The sequence below is a fragment of the Hemitrygon akajei genome, chromosome 13 (assembly GCF_048418815.1).
Source record: "Hemitrygon akajei chromosome 13, sHemAka1.3, whole genome shotgun sequence".
Classification (NCBI taxonomy): Eukaryota; Metazoa; Chordata; class Chondrichthyes; order Myliobatiformes; family Dasyatidae; genus Hemitrygon; species Hemitrygon akajei.
The window spans coordinates 66,955,208-66,973,658 of NC_133136.1; the positions used below are offsets into that span (position 1 = coordinate 66,955,208).

General features: G+C 42.1%; 1 protein-coding gene and 1 long non-coding RNA gene across 5 annotated transcripts in view; one reads left to right on the plus strand and one right to left on the minus strand.

The window, feature by feature from the left end:
* arap2 (ArfGAP with RhoGAP domain, ankyrin repeat and PH domain 2) overlaps nucleotides 1-18,451 on the plus strand; it is a 420,641-nt gene that overhangs the window by 40,550 nt on the left and 361,640 nt on the right. The window lies entirely within an intron of this gene.
* On the minus strand, nucleotides 7,624-9,724 carry LOC140737512 (uncharacterized). The gene is made up of 2 exons (XR_012101179.1): nucleotides 9,677-9,724; nucleotides 7,624-8,109 (listed from the first exon to the last, which is right to left on the minus strand). It is a non-coding gene; the product is annotated as an uncharacterized lncRNA (long non-coding RNA).

Sequence of the window (18,451 nt, forward strand, 5' to 3'; positions counted from 1 at the left end):
TCCCCAGGGCACCACCACTCAGTACAAGAGGACCTAGCTTTAAGGTAAGGGGAGGGAAGTTCAAGGGGGATATTAGAGGAAGGTTTTTCACTGAGAGTGGTTGGTGCGTGGAATGCACTGCCTGAGTCAGTGGTGGAGGCAGATACACTAGTGAAGTTTAAGAGACAACTAGACAGGTAAATGGAGAAATTTAAGGTGGGGGGGTTATATGGGAGGCAGGGTTTGAGGGTCGGCACAACATTGTGGGCTGAAGGGCCTGTAATGTGCTGTACTATTCTATGTTCAACGTTCTGAATTTTGTTCCTTTAGCATACTAACTCTTATTAAACTGGTAATCTGGTTTCTGAATTTGAATTACTGTTGGGTACAAACCTTTTTAGGAAAGAATGTCAAAGCATCTTTTGGAGTTGATATGGATGCTCTGCAGAAGTTTTCTTTTACTGAGTCTCAGCAACAAAAGAACTTTCAAGGTATCTTGATCTGATATGAGTAGGTATAAATGAAGTTTAAACTTAGTAACAGATACAGTGGCTGACCTTGGGAAACACAAAAATGTTTGGATGTGAAGTACTTTTGAGCAGCTTTGAGTAACATAAACAGATGTGTGTATACAAATGGTTTTGTCTAGTGATTTGCTATTCATGCTGCAGTGATTTATCTCAGGAGATGGAAGTATTTGTTTTTAAGTGCAGAATAATATATTTGACATTGAGCAAAGCATTGAATATGTCCAGTTCCAAATTCACTGGAAAGGGATCTTCACAATTCAACAATTTAATTTGTGTTTTACATTAATTAAAGTGTGGTCTATTTGCAGATTAGGGTCAAATATAGTCAATTAAAATCATTGTAATCAATTAACCTTCTTTATTCCAAAATGTATACTGTGATCCATTTGTGAAGCACTGAGATGAGCAAAAGTGGTTTTACTTAAAAGAAAGCTCGGTCCCTGGAAAATCTAATTGGAAGGGGTGACCATTGCCCCAATGATTTCACTCCACTGCTGGTTCTTGGCACCCAGGAATGCAGAGAGCTCAAAACAAGTCAAATAAAGGACAAAATTGATGCAGAAAAATACTGGAAGCATTGTTCTCCATTTTTGGCAAACTGCAGTGCTGATGACTCATTGTCACAAACTGCACTCATGGTTGTTGCCATATGCATGCATTGGTGGGCATCCACCAAGTACGGTAGAAGGAATTTTGTTATTACTGAATTCTTCTGAATAATTCCAGCTGCCTCAAAGACCCCACCCATGCTGGGTATTCTTTATTCTCCCCTCTTTCATCGGGCAGAAGATGTAAAAGCATGAAAGAATGTACCACATGTCTCAAGGACGGCTTCTACTCCACTATTAAAAGACTACTAGACTGTTACTGAATACAGTAAGATAGATTCCTGATGTCAAGCTACTCAACAGTCCTTGGGATTTAAAGGAACAAATTTGTAAGGAGATTGCAGACTGTTGCAAGAAATACAAGGTTTATGCGGAAAGTTATGCGGAAAATCACTGACCATATTGACTGGGAATCCCATACTATAGAAGGACTACAACACACACAAAGTGCTGGTGGAACACAGCAGGCCAGGCAGCATCTATAAGGAGAAGCACTGTCGACGTTTTGGGCTAGTTAGAAACTGATCAATTGTCTTCTGCCCCAATTAAGTGAACAGTCCTGACAAAGGGTCTCGGCCCGAAACGTCGACAGTGCTTCTCCTTATAGATGCTGCCTGGCCTGCTGTGTTCCATCAGCACTTTGTGTGTGTTGTTTGATTTTCCAGCATCTGCAGATTTCCTCGTGTTTGCTTTATAGAAAGACTAGATGGGATAGAGTTTGTTAAATGTGCTCAGGGAAGTTTCCCTCCTATACTGGATCTGCTGTTGGGGAATGAGACAGGACAGGTGACAGAAGTATATGTGGGGGAATACTTTGCATCTAGTGATCATAATATCTTTAGTTTCAAAGTAAATATGCAAAAAGTTAGGTCTGGTCTGGGGGTTGAGATTCTAAATTGGAGAGAAGTCAATTTTGATGGTATCAGAATCATCCTGGCAAGTGTGGAGTGGGACAGGCTGCTTTCAGACTAAGGTATACTTGAAAATGAGAGGCCTTCCAAAAACATTATGAGAGTACAACGCTTGTATGTGCCTGTCAGAATAAAAGGTAAAGACTACAAATGTAGGGAACCTTGGTTTTCAAGAGCTTTTGAGGCCCTGGTTAAGAGTGGAACAGATACATAGTAGATAGGAACAAATGAGGTGTTTATGGGATATGGAACTTGCAAGAGAACATTTAAGAAAAAAAGCTGGAAGAAGGCAATAAGTTGCCCTAGCAGACAAGGTGAAAGAGAATCCTAAGGGATACTGCAGGTATGCTAAGAGCAAAAGGATTGCAAGGGATAAAATTGTTCCTTTTGGAGGACCAGAATGGTAATCCATGCATGCAGCCAAAACAGATGGGGGAGATCTTAAGTGAATTCTTTGCATCCACCTCTTGAGTAAACATAGATGTAGAATCTATAGAAATGGGGCCAAGTGGCATCAAGTTCATCGATCCTGTACAGATTACAGAGGAGCAGGGGTTTGTGGCAAATCAGGGTGGATAAATCCCCAGACCTGACACGATGTTTCCTTGTACCCTACGGGAGGCAAGTGCAGAAATTGCTGTGACCCTAGCAGAGATATTTAAAACATCCTTAGCGACAAGTGGGGCACCAGAGGATTGGAGGATAGCCAATGTTGTTGCACTTTTTAAAAAAAAACCACTCTAAACATAAACCAGGAAATTGTAGACTGGTGCGAGTCTGGAAATCAGTTGTAGGAAAGTTATTGGAAGGTATTCTAAGGGATATATAAGTATTTGGATGGACATGGACTGATTAAGGATGGCCAGTTTTGCCTTGCGAATGCTAGTTTATGCCTAACCAATCTTAAGAGTTTTTTGAGGAAGTTGCCAGGAAAGTGGATGAAGGCAAGGTAGTGGACGTTGTCTAAATGGTCTCTAGCAAGGGATTTGACAAGGTCCCACATGAGAGGCCGGTCGAGAAGGTTCAGTCGCTCAGCATTCAGAATGAATTAGTAAATTGGATTAGACATTGGCTTTGTGGGATAAGCCAGAGATGGTTGCCTCTGTGACCAGTGGTGTGCTGTAGGGATTGATGCTAGGTCCTTTTGTTTATCATCCAGATCATTGCTATAGATAACAATGTGAACTGGATCAGCAAATCTGTGGATAACATCAAGATTGGGGTGTGTAGTGGACACTGAGGAAGGCTATCATGGCTTGCAGGGGGATCTGCATCGGCTGGAAAAATGGTATATGGAATTTGATGCAGACAAATGAGGCTTTGCACTTTGGAGGACCAAACAGGGTAGATCTTGCATAGTAGGGCATTGAGGAGTGTGGTAGAACAAAGGGATCTGGGAATACAGGTCTATATTTAATTGAAAGTGGCATCATAAGTAGATGGGGATAAAAAGCTTTTCACACATTGGTCTCCATTGGTGTTGAATACAGGAGATGGGATGTGTGGAAGTTGTATAAGATGTTGGTGAAGCCTAATTTGGAGTATTGCATGCATTTTTGGTCACATACCTCCAGGGAAGGTGTAAACAAGGTTGAAAAAGTACAGGGAAAATTTACAAGGATGTTGCTGGGTGTGGAGGACCTGAGTGATGAGGAAAGATAAGTAGGGAGTTCTCAGAAAGATATGGCCAGATTTGGACAGTGTGCAAAGTAGTAGCAGATGGAGTACAGTGCAGGGAAGTGTATGGTCATGCGTTTCAGTAGAGTGAATTCAGAAGTAGGAGGTACAAAAGGATTTGGAAGTCCTAGTTGGTAGTAAGGAAGGGAAATGTAATGTTAGCATTCACTCGGAGAGAACTGCAGTATAAAAGCACGGATGTAATACAAAGGCTTAAGGTATTAGTGAGACCACGTTTGGAGTATCTACGAAAGGATATGCTGGCATGAGAGGGAATCTGGAGGAAGTTTGAGAATAGTTTGGAGACTGATAGGGTTAATATATGAGGAACATTTGATGACTCTGGGTCTATACTTGCTGGAGTTTAGATGAATAACGTGGGATCACATTGAAAGCTACAAAATATTGAAAGGCCTAGGTAGAGTGGATGTGGAGGATGTAGGGAGGGTCTGTGATCAAAGGATATGAACTTTGAATAAAAGGACGGCCCTGTAGAACAGAGATGGAGGAATATCTTTTATCAGAGGGTGATGTATCTGTGGAATTCATTGCACAGACGGCTGTGGGTTGTTGGGTTTCTTTAAAGTGGTGGTTAATAGGTTCTTGATTAGTAAGCATGTCAAAGGTTTATAGGGAGAAGGTAGGAGGATGGGTTGAGAGGGAAAATAAATTGGCCATCATCGAATGGCAGAGCAGACTCGATGGGTAAAGTGGCCTAATTCTACATCTTTGGAGTCATTACTCTTTTAAGAATAGAATTAAGCCAGAAAATTATAGGCCAGTTAGATTGGCACCAGTAATGGGTTTATTATAGGAAGATATTCTAAGGCACCAGATTTATAAGTATTTTGATGGTCAGGGTTCCTTGGGTATCGTCAGCAAGGCTTTGTGCATGACTGATTGTGTCTAACCACTCTTAGTTTCTTGAAGGTTATCTGGAAAGTGGAAAGTTGATGAAGGCAAGGCAGTATATATTGTCAACATGGACTTTAGCAAGGCCTTTAACAAAGTTCAACATGGGAAGCTGTTCAAGTAGGCTCAACGGCTGGGTATCCAGGATGAGTTAGTAAATTGCTAAGACGTTGACATTGCGGGAGAAGTCAGAGAGTGGTGGTAGATGTTTGCTGCTCTGACTGGAGGCCTGTGGCTAGCGGTGTGCTGAATAGATTGGTGCTGGGTCCGTTGTTATTTGTCACCTGTATTAATGGTTTGGATGATAATGTAGTTAACTGGATCAACAGATCTGTGGATGACAGCAAGAGTGGGATCATAGTGCGCAGCAAGGAAAGCTGTCAAAATTTGCAGGATTTGGACCAAGTGGAAAATGGGGTGAAAAATGGCAGATGGAACTTGATACAGACAAGTGTGAGGTATTGTATTATATGAATATAAACCAGGGTAGAATGTATGCAGTGAGTGGTAGGGCACTGAGAAGTGCAGTAAAATAGAGAGATCTGGAAATACAGGTCCATAATTCCTTGAAAGCGGTGCCACAGATAGATAGGACTGTAAAGAACGCTTTTGCCACATTGGCCTTCATGAATATTGAGTACAGGAAATGGGATGTTGTATTGAAGTTGTTTAAGACATTGGTGAGGACTAAATTGGAGTATTCTGTGCAGTTCTGGTTACCTACCTACAGGAAAGGTACCAATAGGCTTGAAAGAGTGTGGAGAAAATTTACAATGATATTGCCAGTAGTTGAGGGCCTGAGTTATAATGAAGTTTTGAATAGATTGGGACATTATTCTCTTGAGAGCAGAGGAGATTGATGGGAGATTTGATTGGGGTGTAAAACATTTGAAGGTCATAGGGTAAATGTAAGTAGGCTTTTTAACTCCGGTTGGGTGAGACTAGAACTAGAGGTGATAGATGAAGGGTGAAAGGTGAAATATTTGAGGAGAACTACTTCACTCAGATGGTGGTGAGAGTGTGGAATAACCTGCCCTTGGAAGTGGTGGATGCGAGTTCAGTCGCAACATTTAAGAGTAGTTTTGGATATGTACATGGATAGGAGGGATATGGAGGGCTATGGTCCAGGTGTAGTTTGATGGGACTAAATGGAATGCTTGGCATGGAGTTGATGAGTGGAAGGGCCTGTTTGTGCTGTAGTGATTTATGACTAATCTTGTAAGTGTCTGAAGTGATATCACAGTTTTTACTGGACCTTTGATCTCCATCAGATTTTTGTATATTTGCTTGCATGCATTAAATGGTAAAGTTTCTTTTCCCCATTATTTATTATATCTTTAATTTGTATTGGATTTCTTGGTTTGTGTGCTTTCTCAAGGATCATGCGTTAATACCTGGCATTCTGGTTTGGAAATCAACAGAAGTTTAATCCTTCATCTTTCAAATTAGTAAAGAAAAATTGTTATTCATAATGTTGACTCACCGAGTTAACATCAGCTAATACCAAGAAGTCACACTTTACTTGAATCAGTTGTGTTGAATTAGCTTGCTCATTGTTTGGAACTGCCTGTGCAATGTTAAGCAAGGCCTTGTGGTTAAACTACAAAACTTCTGAAGCAAAAGATTTTTAACAATTCAGAGCAAAACCATAAAATAAAATTAAGCAAAATGTTTTGAGTTTCTAAGGTTTGCCCAAATCCTCGATGGTTTAGTTTGGCACTCTTGACCTTAAAATAAAACCTCAATTGACCATTAACATAGTTAGCATTTGCTGTGCAAGTACCCTGCCGAGAAAGGTGATACTTTTAGATCATTGTTTTAGAACTGTTTTTGCCAGCCTGGTTTGTGTAACCACCTTGACCGTATTGTGCAGTGATGGTGGGTACCAAGTATTAAGAGAGTTGAAGGTGTGTGGTTTGTGAGCCTTTAAATTTAGTCAGAAGGTTAACAAAGGGTAAAAATACGATGGTTGTTATGGTGAGATTTTGAATTCATGGCCCATTTTTTTTTTTCCCCGCATGCTGGTTTGCTGAATAGGAACTCTGAAACAGGGACTTCATGGTGCCAAGTGTTGCAACTGCATAGTGTTAGAATGATATTCTTTCTGTCAGGGAAATGGGACAATTAAATTAACCTAGATAACTATTCAAAATTGAGAAATGACTACTGATCCCAATGGATGCTTAATAATTAATAAAACACATTCTTTGGGAGTATCCAGTCAAAATCCCTCTGCAATGCCTTTCCAGGGAATTCACTCAAAAATATTGGAGTGATTTGCAGTTTCTTGTATCAGTCGAAGTAGCTGATAGTTTCAAACACCCATTAGGCTTTAACCAAATTTTTGGGAAATATAAATATGAAAAATTGTGTAAGTATTTGGGTATTACCCGCTCATGTTTCAACTTGAGATTTTAAGACTAAAGCAGGAAACAGCAATACTGTTCAAATCCTTGAGTCAGAAACTGAAAGTACAGAATGAGTAACTCTTATTTGATAATACAAAATCTGAAAACCTCTGAAATTTCTTCTGAGCACTGCCATGAGAGTACAAATGGAAAATTCCACAAGGTGCTGGGAAGGTTCCCAGGCGATGCACAGGTCTTTGCGTACCACAGACAGTTCTGAGAAATCACCTAATGTTCGTATTGAACAGAAGTTAGCGAAAAATAGGAAAACGCTACATGAAGTCAAAAATGAAGATCGGGAATGCGTATTTGAAAGGGTGGATTTGGCAGCTTCGGAGTGAACATGGGCAGCTGAACATGGGATGCTGATCATGAAATAAGCAAAGATCTAATATGATGAACTGAAAATTTAAGGTAATTGTGAATATTCAAGTCAAGTTAGGAGGCCTCGTTCAGAAATCTAAGAAGAAGTTCAGCATTAAATTTTTAAAGATTTTTTTTAAAAAAGTTAATGATAGTGTCTGGTGATCATGAAGCAACAGAGGATTGAGTTGGCTAAGGTTGTTGCTGATGAAAATCTAACTCTAGAACAAGTATATAATACTTAATTGTTTTTAATGCCTTACATAATCCTAAAATAAAGTAAAATACAAATAAAATATACTGTATCTTTTTGATCAAAACACGGCATCGTAGTTACATACTTAAAGCTTGCAGTTGTTTATCGTTGTTCAACAACTGATTCAGATATTCTCACAATTCTGCTCTGCTGCTTTTGTTATCCCACACACATTATATTAATAGTATGCAATAATTTTCACTTGAGTATATGCGTGATGAACAATCGTAATACAAAGACTGCTCACTGGTAGCATATAAGTTCAGAGATGGAAATGATGGCGATCCCAAGCTATCTCATGATGTATTTAAAAATCTTAAACTCTTCTGATTTCACATAAGGGCTGGCTGGTGGTGCAATGGCATCAGCGCTGGACTCCGGAGCGAAGGCTCCCGAGTTCGAATCCAAGTCGGGCCACCCCCGAGCATGCTTTCCATCCGTGCCGGGTTGAGCTAGCCACTCGGCCTTGTAAAAAAAAACAACAACAAGGGTGGAGTCAGGAACATTCATATCGTGACCCAGTTAATCTGAAAGGAGACCAATCCTGACGCCATGCGCCAGACAAGAATAGCTGACTGTCTGGTGCGACACGCTAAAAAAAAATTAGAATAAGGAGTACTCAACTTGTATTCAATCAGTGGAGATGGTGAACATAGAACTTTGAACATTACAGCACAATACAGGCCCTTCGTCCACGAAGTGCCACCTTTTTAACTTGGGTCAATCTAGCCCTCCCCTCATCTACCCTCATTTTCCGATCATCCATGTGCCTATCTAAGAGTTTCTTAACTGTCCCGAATGTACTTGACTCTACCATCACCCCGACCAGGTTGTTTGCTAATGTTAGTTTACTGAGCTGTGCAGATAGAACAAGATTTTTCAGCTTATAGTTTCAAGTGCAAAAATCAAAGATGTGCTTCAGTGATTTCTCAGTCTTGGTGACATTTTGGAAATCTCTGCACCCTTTCCAGTGCACGTGCATCTTTCCTGCAGTTTGACAAGAACTCTATCCCTGTATCAGAGCTGTGGTCTAATCTTGGTACTCCATTCTTTTACTCATTGCCTTGATTATTGAAGGGAACTATTCCATATGCTTTTACTCAGCTTGTTTATCTTTCCTGCTATCACTAAAGATCCAGAGATTTATACCCTGAAGTGTCTAATTCTGTAGTTCATTATCCTTCTATTTAATGTGTATTCTTTCTTTATTGCACATTCCCAAATTTATCACCTTAAACGTCATGGATTGAATATATTAGTCACGTTTCTACCCAAATGATCATCTTTATTCTTCTGAAACTGAAAGGTTTCCTGTTAACAACATATCCATTTTTATCATCATTTATAAACTTAGTGTCTCATTCATTTGCGTTCATGTTTTTCCACGAGTTTAAAAAACTTTAGCTTATCTGATGTTTTCAACTGAGGCAACAGATGAGTTTCTATGTGACTACTTTGAGGTAGTAGACTGGACTATGTTAAAAATCTTAGCTGCCAACCTAGATAGTATGTTGCTGCTATCATGGAATTTATCAGCCAAGTGTGTTGAGGATCGTGTACTAAATCAGATGATCCATTGTTTGCGAACTGGAAGTCATGGATGAACTGATATCAGATGACCTTGAGCTTTACAAGAAATCAAGATAAGATGCCAAAGGCTGTCAGTCTAAGATTGAGTCACATTTCAGCCATCAGTTGTGGCAGCTCTCATGCTTTAACGGAACACAAAACAAAGTCAGGCAGTATTACTGACAACAACATATCCCTCTGTTGTGATGGAAAATAACTGGTTCTTTGAGTCTCAACAGTAGAGGCCTGGACACACAGTTTTAATAATAAGGAATTTATTTACAAGTCAGGTCAACACAAGCAACTACAATACACAGGAAGCAGTGTGGGGACAGGGTACGGTTACACAAACAAAGAACAAGGGAAAAGCACTACAACAGCTATCCCCCTTGACCTTGGATAGCCGCGGCTCCCTTACCAGGACAAACGATAAACCTTCCCAAACATAAATCAATGCACTTACCTTCAATGAGGTGGTCTGTAAGAGAGGCTGAGCCAGGCACAAGTCTCACCTTTTAAAGCATGGGGCTGGGCGAGATAATCCAATTAAGGTGACCAATAATTTAGGTGTGCATTGATTAGTTGGGAGGGACCAAATGTTGATTGGCATGTGGTGTGTCCTCCGACCAGCCAGGTGGCAGTGCATCTGTCACATGGCCGGTATCTCTGGATACACCCTCCTTGATAAGGTTAAGACATTCTATGCACATTTTGAACAGAAAGGAAATTGGTATGTTACCAACCACCTCAAGAGCTTCTGGTGCATCTAAACCCCCCAGCTACTGTTGCAAACATAAGATCAGTCTTCTGGAGATGAACCCATGGAAAACACTGGACCCTGATTGTGTCCCTGGCTGGGATATTTGCAGACATTCTTAACCTTGCTGTTCAATCTGTGATTTCCATTTGCTTTTTTGAGGCCAGTGTCATTCTGGTACCTAAAAAAAAAAAAAAAAAAAAAAAAAAAATGAAGCAGTGTGCCTTAATGACTGCTGCAGCACAGTCTAATATTTTCTATCACAAAGTGCTTAAAGAGGCTGGACTTGGCACGCATCAACTCCAGTCTTCCAGGCAGCCTCGACCCACTGCCAAAACATTTCAATGACCGATAACCATCTCCCTGGCCTTGCACTCATCTCTGGAGCATCTGGATAATAAAGACACCTGTCTCGTGCTTTTATTTATTGACTTCTTTTCTACCTTCAGTACTATAATTCAAAGCAAACTCATCTCCCAAACTGTGCACTCTGCGAGTTAACACCTCCCTCTGCATTCTTGACATCGCACAACACATCACAGAAACCAGCTTCCTCTCCATAAACTGCACTTACTTGCTGTCTTAGTGAAGCCACCAGCATAACCAAAGACCGTGCACATCCTGAACACTTTCTTTTCTTCCTTCCTTCCATGAGGCAGAAGCTGCAAAAACTTGAAACCATATACCACTGGCCTCAAGAGTAACTTCTACTCTGCTGTTATAAGACTATTTATAGGTTCCTTAGTGCAATAAGATGGGCTCTTAACCTCATGATCTACCTTGTTATAATCTTGCACCGTGATGTTTACCTGCTCTGTGCATTTTCTATAGAGGCTCCAATTTGTTGTGCGTTGTTTTTGTTTTATTTTGTTCTACCACACTGTTTTGTGTAATGATTTGATCTATATGAATGCTATGCAAGAAAGATTTTTCACTATATCTTGGCACATACAACAAGAATAAATCAATTCCAATCTTCTGCATTTATCTTTCCACTTGCATTAGGAACTACCTTTTTAATTTAATAATGTTCATCTCTCAAAGTGTTTAAAAGAGAATGGTATGCAAACAATAAGTCGTAGTTAATGAGTAACTAATGTTATAAATCCTTCATTGATTTATATACTTTAAGGGATCAGCTGAAAATGTAAATGTGTACAGTCATTTTCTTTCCAAATTGCTGGTGCTCTTTTGGTCTAACTATTCTCCCCACCTGCCCCCTCCCCCCTCTGAAAGGAATAATTCTCTGGAGTAATTTGTTCGTTGCTACCGGGTCTAATTCCTGGAACTCTATATGTGTCAACACTAGGGTTTGATGATCAATTACTGCCCAGTCAGATCACGTGCATCTGTTTATTGCATCCTGTTTTTGCAGATTAGCATGCAAGTAGTCGTTCACTACACTGATAGCTAACTTATTGGTATACCTGGGGCTGTTTCCCTTAGACATTCAGTGAACCAAGTTTCATTTCCTGCTTGAGTGCAACGTTAAAGTGGGGTCCATGCCAGATGGTGAGGTTGCAGGTTGTGCTGAACATACAGATGATCAGTGTCTCTCGCATGTATCTCATCTCGGTTTATCTGGCTAAAACTTTGACAAAATTTTGTAGATGTGTAGTGGAGAGTATATTGACTGGCTGCCTCACAACCTGGTATGGAAACACCTATGCCTTTTGAATGGAAAAATCCCGCAAAAAGTAGTGGAAATGGCCGACTTCATCACGCGTAAAGCCCTCCCAACCATTGAGCATTTCTGCCTGAAGTGCTGTCACAGGAAAGCAGCATCCATCATTAGGGACCTCCACCACCCAGGACGTGCTCTCTTCTCACTGCTGCCATCAGGAAGAAGGTACAGGAGCCTCAGGACACACACCACCAGGTTCAGGAAGTTTTACCCCTCAACCATTAGGCTCTTGAACCAAAAAGGATAACTTCAGTCAGCTTCACTTGACCCATCATTGAGCTGTTTCCACAAGCAATGGACTCGCTTTCAAGGACTCTTCATCTCATGTTCTATATGTTTATTATTATTATTATTTCTTTTTTGTATTTGCACAGTTTGTTGTCTTCTGCACTGTGGTTGGATGCCCTAGTTATAGTTATAATGATTTTGTTTATTATTCTATAGATTTATTGAGTATGCCCACAAGAAAATGAATGTCAGATAGCCTTAAAAATGCTATCCCTTTCTCTCAATTCCTCCGCCGCATCTGCTCTCAGGATGAGGCCTTTTATTCTAGGACAAAGAAGATGTCTTCCTTTTTTTTGTAAAGAAAGGGGCTTCCCTTCATCCACTATAAACTCTGCCCTCCATCGCATTTCCCGTATTTCACGCACCTCTGCCCTTACCCCATCCCCCTGCCAGCCCACCAGGGATAGAGTCCCCCTGGTCCTCACCTATCACCCTACCAGCCTACAGATCCAACGTATAATCCTCCGTAACTTCTGCCACCTCCTATGGGATCCCACCACCAGACACATCTTCCCCTCCCCCCCACTCTTGGCTTTCTGCAGGGATTGCTCCCTACGCGACTCCCTTGTCCATTTAATCCCCCCCCATCCCTCCCCACCGACCTCCCTCCGGGCACTTATCCCTGCAAACGGAAGAAGTGCTACACCTGCCGCCACACTTCTTCCCTCACCACCATCCCAGGCCCCAGACAGTCCTTTCAGGTGAGGCACCACTTCACCTGCGAGTCAACAGGGGTGATATACTGTATCCGGTGCTCCCGATGTGGCCATTTATACATTGGGGAGACCCGCCGCAGACTGGGAGACCGTTTCGCCGAACACCGGCGCTCAGTCCTCCAGCAGTGGCGGGATCTCCCTGTGGCCACACACTTCAATTCCACAGACCACTCCCACTCCGACATGTCTGTCCATGGCCTCCTCTACCGTCAAGATGAGACCACACGCAGGTTGATGGAGCAATACCTTATCTCCCGCTTAGGTAGCCTCCTTCCTGCCGGCATGAACATCCAACTCACAGACCTCCATTGATACCCCTGCCCTTACCCCATCCCTATCTATAATTTTAGTCTGGTTCTCTTTCTCTCTCTTTTTTCCCCCCTCACTATAATCACCCCCTAGCCCTACCTTTCTTTCTCTTTTAATTCCCATAATTCTCCACCTTCCCCCTAGCCCATTTCCCTTCAGCCTATCACTTCCCAGCTCTCTACTTCATCCCTTCCCCCTCTTCTTATCCCCCCTCGACCATCCCATGTTACTTCACTCCTGATGAAGGGTTTTGGCCTGAAACGTCGTCACTACCTCCTCCCACAGATGCTGTCTGGCCTGCTGAGTTCTGCCAGCATTTTGTGTTTTTATGACTGTCAGTTGTATATGGTGACATATATGTACTTTAATAAAGCTTACCTTGAACTTTGCATTTTTCAGCCAAGTCTAATTTTTATTTTGAGCCTAGCTCATGTTGCACATAAAATAAGAATAGTACAGCACCGCAATTGGCCCTTCCGCCCACAGTGTCTGTACTGACTGTGATACAAGTCTGATCTGCTTACATGTCGTCCAGATCTCTCTCATTCCCTGCCTGTCTCTGTGCTGTCTAAGAAACTCTTAACATCGTTTTGATGTACGCTTCCTCTGGCAGCATGCTCCAGGCTCCAACCTCTTTCTGTGTACAAAACGTACCTTGCACTCTTGCCTTAAACCTTCCTTCTTCTCACCTTAAGCTATTTCTAATATTTGACATTTCCACCTGGGCAAAGAGACTTTGATTATTCCCCTTTGAATTTTATAAATTGCTGTCAGATCACCTCACAGGCTCCACTCCAGTAAAAATGATCTAAGTTTGTCCGACCTTTCCTTTTTGCTGATACTCTTCAATTCAGTGCAGCATTCTGATGAACCTCTTTTACCCCCACTCCAAAGACTCTGTGTCCTTTCTATATAGGCGATTTGTAATGCTGCACGCCTCAGTGGAGAGCATCACAGTGTCGATAATGGATGCCGTTTCCACAAGGTGACCAGTTGTATCAGATGCAAAGTTACATTAGTGACCATTCCATTAGTACTAGAATTCTTGTAATTATCCTTCACATTCATTAACATATCACTGCGCACTTAGAACTTGGGCAGCCCCATCAATGGTGGTCTTGATTGTGGCCTTTGAAGCACAGCGGGTGCCTTTGCGACCCCTTGCAATTCTTTCCAGTATTGCTTGACGCAAAGGAACACCACTTCCTAAGCTGAGGAACAAAGAAACCTTGAACAGTAGGATCAGGTGTAGATCATTTGGCCTTCCAGTGGACGGTTCCAGTAGTGTGGGAGTCGAGGTCCAGAGCGCACAGCCTCAGAATACAAAGATGTCCCTTTAGAACAAAAATGGGGAGGAATTTCTTTATTCATATTCGAAGTTCAAAAACTTTGAATCAAAGTACATTCATTATCAAAGTACGTATACAGTATATAACCTTGAGATTCAGACACAAAACAAAGAAATCCCATAGAAACCAGTTTTTAAAAAAAGACTGTAGAAAAAAAGTCATCCAAATAATAAAAATAAGCAAATAAAATTGAGAATTCAACCATACATGTGTAACCCTCTCACTGGGCTTGTATACAAACTCTACTAATAGCTACATGACTCAATGGCCACCTTTCGTAAACAATATATGTCTAGGGTCTGTATGATTTTCGGAGTTCTACCTAACAGGAATGTTGCGATGTTCTGGTCAAAGAAACTTCCGTTTGAGCAAATGCTGTGTCAATATTGCCGACAGAATTATCGGTTGGCAAGAAATAGTAACATCGTACACAGCATAAAATTATAAAGTATTTACCAATTTCATCATAAAGTTATTGAAAGAAGAAAAGAAATAGAAGGGCCCATTACAGTTAGACCAGTCTAAATGTGGACATGACAGTTGGAGCTCCTCTCCTCCAAAAGCTGGGTATAACTGTTATGGCATGCAGACCCGCCACTGTCTGAACTTCCCTGGAAGTCTATTTTGAGCAAACTGGCTCTCTCTCAGGAGTACTAGTCCTTTCTCCTTGGAGCCATTCATCTGCACAAAGCACTTCCTGCAATAGGGTCTCTTTTCAAATGATTTTCTGTGGCATCTTCCCTTCTGTCCCCCTCTGTAGTTCCTGCCAAAAGACCCCGAGCCAAACTACAGTCTGTCAGAAATCTCTCTCCACCTCACACTCTCTAGAACCTTCCCCTGATCACACCATCCTGATTGGCTGACACAATATTCCTAAGTTGAACAACAGGGCTTCTTTAGCTGAAACCAAAACATTTTTCCAGCAGGGCATACTACTGTTGCAGAAAACCTGCTAAAATGAAAAACAGAGTTCCAGCAGTCACACACAGCACACACATAGCGTGTATAAGATAGAAAGATACAGCCACTCAGTGAATACTACTGAAATCTGCAGTTGACCACAATACAGCTTGTCTACGGCCAAGCGAATCGTGAAGGGGCAGCCTGGACCCCGTGCCACACTCCGCCTCTCTTCCCTGGTGGCTGTATACAGGCGCCACTGCAGCTTGAGGCCTAGTCCTCGGACATCCAAGATGGCAAGCACACATAGGACATCAGTACAACACTATCACGCAAAGCATATACGTATATAGTTCAGACCCCGTGGCCATTGTTTTATGGGGGATGGTGGGGGACAGCTCCAAGTCCAGGCCAAATGCTGTGCCACATTGTCCCAGTTGGAGTGTACAGGCTCCGATGCCTCTCTCCATCATGAGGCTGCGTCCAACTGAAACCACCAAAATCTGCAGTCAGCCACAGTGCAGCTTGTCTTCCACCGAGTGAACACTAGGGGGGGGGGGGGGCAGCACTGACTCCGTCATGGATGCTGCACTACGCCCCCACCCCTCAGTGGAGCACATCGGCTTCGACAGCTTGCTCTTGGTGGCTGTAGACTGGCTTGAGGCCTAGTCCTCGTTACGCCTGAGGTCACGCGCAGCTCTCCCACCATCCGCCCCAGCTCACCACTAATTAATCAATAAATCGAACATGTGACATCCCAAAGGGTCTTGCTATCACAAGAAAAGCAACCAAGGTGCTCACTTGCCACTGGACGTGAGCCTCGTTCAACTTTGACAGTAGCATGATACGCAGCTCCTTAATTTTCTCCGCCACCAAGCAACTCATTGGTTGACCTTTTGTGCTTTAAGTTCCTAATATTCAGCAGGATCTTGTGATCATAAAAATGCATTTAAAAATGACAGGCTGCCATCTTACTGGAATTGTGGTTCATTAGAGTGAGCCCACAGCCATGAAGCCAGTCACAGCTGAAAGTGATGAATCTGTGAAATTCACTGCTACAGACGGCTGTGGAGGTCAAGCCATTAAGCATGTTTAATGTGGAGGTAAGTAGGTTCTTGATTAGTAAAGGTGTCAAATGTTACAGAGGGAAGACAGGAAAATGGGGTTGAGAGAGAGAAATCAGCCATGATGGACTGGCAGAACAGACTGGATGGGCTGAATGGCCTCATTCTGCAGCTATGTCTTATGGTCTTCAAGGCTTCTGCAGCATTCTGTATGATTGTGACTGATGTGCTGTACCTCAGACCATATTGATGCACTTTCCTATGCCCCTTGATGTCCATAGAACACAAATGTAGTTGTCCACCTGGCCCTTCAAGCCTGTCCTGCTATTCAATATGATTGTGGCTAATTTGTCCAAGGCCTCTATTCCTCTTTAGTTATCAATTCCCTTAATTTCAAAACTTTATCTTCCTTTTCAGTTGCCTCAACGATTTAGCCTCCATGGCTCTTTATGACGAGGGATTCCAGACATTTGCCATACTTCTGCAAGTGGAAATGACTGTGCAGCTCAGTTTTAAACGGCTGACACAATCTCTCATTCAGTCTCCTTGTACTAACCTGTTATGCCCTGCTAGAATTCTACATCTTTCAATAAGATCACGCTTCATTCTTTAAACTCCACAAAGAGCACAGGATATTTGTGTAGCCATCATAAGGTGACCCTCTCATCCCCCAAACTAGAGTAATGCATCTCTTTTATTCTGTCTCCAATGCTGTATGTCTTAAAGAAGAGGTCAAAAATTGTGCATTGTGCTCAGGATGTGACCTTGCCAACCTCTGTGCAGTTGTTACTCCAACTTTCTTACAATAAAGGTCAATGTACCATTTGTCATCCTTTGCAATCACTGCACTTTCTTCCTAACAGTTTTTCATTCACGCAGAACACATGCATCCCTCTTTTGCATCTTCTGAGGATAATAGCCTGCTTTTTGATTCTTCTTACTTAAGTGTATCTTACAGTTTACCACATTAAAATCTCTTTATCCACTCACTCAAATCACCTGTTTCCTGTTGCAGAGACCAGATAACCTTGAGTCTGAATATCCTCATCACAGCATGACTCCTACCTTTTTCCTGACATTGGCAATGTTCTCCATCTTCCAAATTATTAATAATATACAGTAAGTAATTGCGGATCAAGATCTGATCCTTGGGCACTCCGCTAGTTACATCCTTCTTGCAGCTAGAAATATGTTCACCACCTTCACTTGGAACAAAGCGACGCCAAAGGCGATGTCCTTCAGACAGTTCTCTATACTACATCTTTTACTACTACTACTTTCAAATATGATTCTACAGCTATTGGAACCTGGGAAATCCATTTTGATGTTGTGCTTTTGGACCATTTGAGTGAACTAGCCCTTTGCAGTCTCTGAGGGAGTTGGGTTGAGTTTCAAGTGGAGTGTGTGGCCTGGAGGCCAAGAAGCCTGGAGATGGATTGCGAGCCCATGACCGACTCCATTTCTTGCTGATTAAAGCGCCGGGCAAGTTTGAAATCAAAGAGGATGGGAGCAGGAGGCGAGTGACTGTTCAGTGCCATCTGTCTGCGTTTGACCAGTCTCTCCCTCTCCCCCCCTCCCTCGCTCACTGCTGCTGGACGAAGGCGCCTATGTTTGACCAGTCTCTTCCTCTCCCCCCCCCCCCCCCCCCCCCCCTCGCTCACTGCTGCTGGAGGAAGGCGCCTATGTTTGACCAGTCTGCTTCACCCTCTCACCTGCTGCTGTTGGAGTCTTGGGTCTTGGGCAAGGTTTAGTTGATGCGGTTTGTAGACTGGACTCTAGTTCACATTATGAAGTGTTGCTAGTTACTCCTTTATTTTATTATTGTTTAGTGTGATTTTGATCTGAGTGGACTGGTTCGGTAGCCTGCAGTCAACAAACGACACAGCGCTAAATTGAACTGAACTGAAATAAACTGAACATTTCTAGACTGTTTCAATGACTGTGGTTTGTTTGGTGGTTTATATTCTGTATCTTTTGCTTGTTTTTTTTTTACCATTTGTGCGATTTGTTTTTTTGCACGTTGGGTGTTTGATGTTTCCTTCGAATGGGTTCCATGGTATTTCCTTGTTTTGTAGTTGTCTGGGAAGGCAAATATCAGGGTTATACACTACATACATACTTTGATAATAAATGATCTTTGAATCTTTTTGAATATTTGAGAAGGAGTTTAG